The 1,033-nt window shown below is 43.9% G+C and overlaps 1 non-coding gene across 1 annotated transcript; it reads left to right on the top strand.

Annotated features, from left to right (window-relative positions):
* Window positions 1-490: 490 nt before the first annotated feature.
* LOC148550944 (small nucleolar RNA R71) lies at window positions 491-598 on the top strand. Its single transcript, XR_015893893.1, has one exon. It is a non-coding gene; the product is annotated as a small nucleolar RNA R71 (small nucleolar RNA).
* Window positions 599-1,033: the final 435 nt, after the last annotated feature.

Below are 1,033 nucleotides of genomic sequence, written 5' to 3' on the forward strand. Positions count from 1 at the left end.
TTCCACCTTGGTTGTAGTTGCCACCTTGTTGATTATATCCTTGATTTGGGCGGTCATAGAAGTTATGAGTGGCTGCCATAGTGTTGTCTTCCTGTTGGAGCTGCGGACATTCATCAGTATAATGACTATAATCAGCACAGATCCCACATACTCTTTGTGGAACCAACTGTTGGCTTTGTTGTGGTGGGGGAGGCTGAGCTTTATGTGTTTGTTGTTGATTTAACTGTATCTGTTTCAGTAGGTTGGTCATTTCGCATATACTCTGTGTAAGAGCAGTAGTTTCAACGCTAGAGGAGATCTCTGCAATAGCTTTTGAGTGGCTGCACCTCGGCTTGTGATTCCTAGTGGACTCAGCTAAGTTGCTGATCAGTTGCCATGCTTCATCTGCAGTCCTGTACTTTTTCATAGACCCATTACTAGCACTATCCAGTGTAGTCTTATCCTGGGGGTTCATGCCTTGAGTGAAGTAGCTGATCAATACTAGTCTATCAATCATGTGATGGGGACATGCGTCTAGAAGGTTCTTAAAACGCTCCCAGTATTCATAAAGAGTCTCCGAGTCACCTTGAACAATGCAGGAGATCTTTTTTCTTAGTCTATCTGTAACTTCAGCTGGAAAGTATTTTTCCAAAAATTCGCTCCTGAGTGTATCCCAGTTGGTAACGGTCGCTTCCGGTTGGGAGTAGTACCACTCCCTTGCTTTTCCCTCAAGAGAAAACGGGAAGGTAGTTAACAGAATATAAGTTTCATCTGCACCATTATGCCTGACAGTAGAACAGGCTGTCTGGAAATCCCTAAGGTGCTTAATAGGCTCTTGAGCAGGTAAGCCATGAAACTTGGGCATCAAGTTGATTAGTGCATTTTTTAGCTCAAAATCTGCAGCCAGATTTGGATGATGCACTTGATAAGGTTGTAGTGTAAAATCTGGGGCTCCAGCTTCTTGGAGAGTAATTCTCCTAGGTTCTGCCATGTTACCTGCACGTGAATCAACTGGATCAGTAGTAAAGGAGCTTGTCTCACTCTCAGATGGCGG

Source organism: Arachis ipaensis, chromosome B7 (genome assembly GCF_059453495.1).
Source record: "Arachis ipaensis isolate K30076 ecotype BB chromosome B7, ASM5945349v1, whole genome shotgun sequence".
Taxonomy (NCBI): domain Eukaryota; kingdom Viridiplantae; phylum Streptophyta; class Magnoliopsida; order Fabales; family Fabaceae; genus Arachis; species Arachis ipaensis.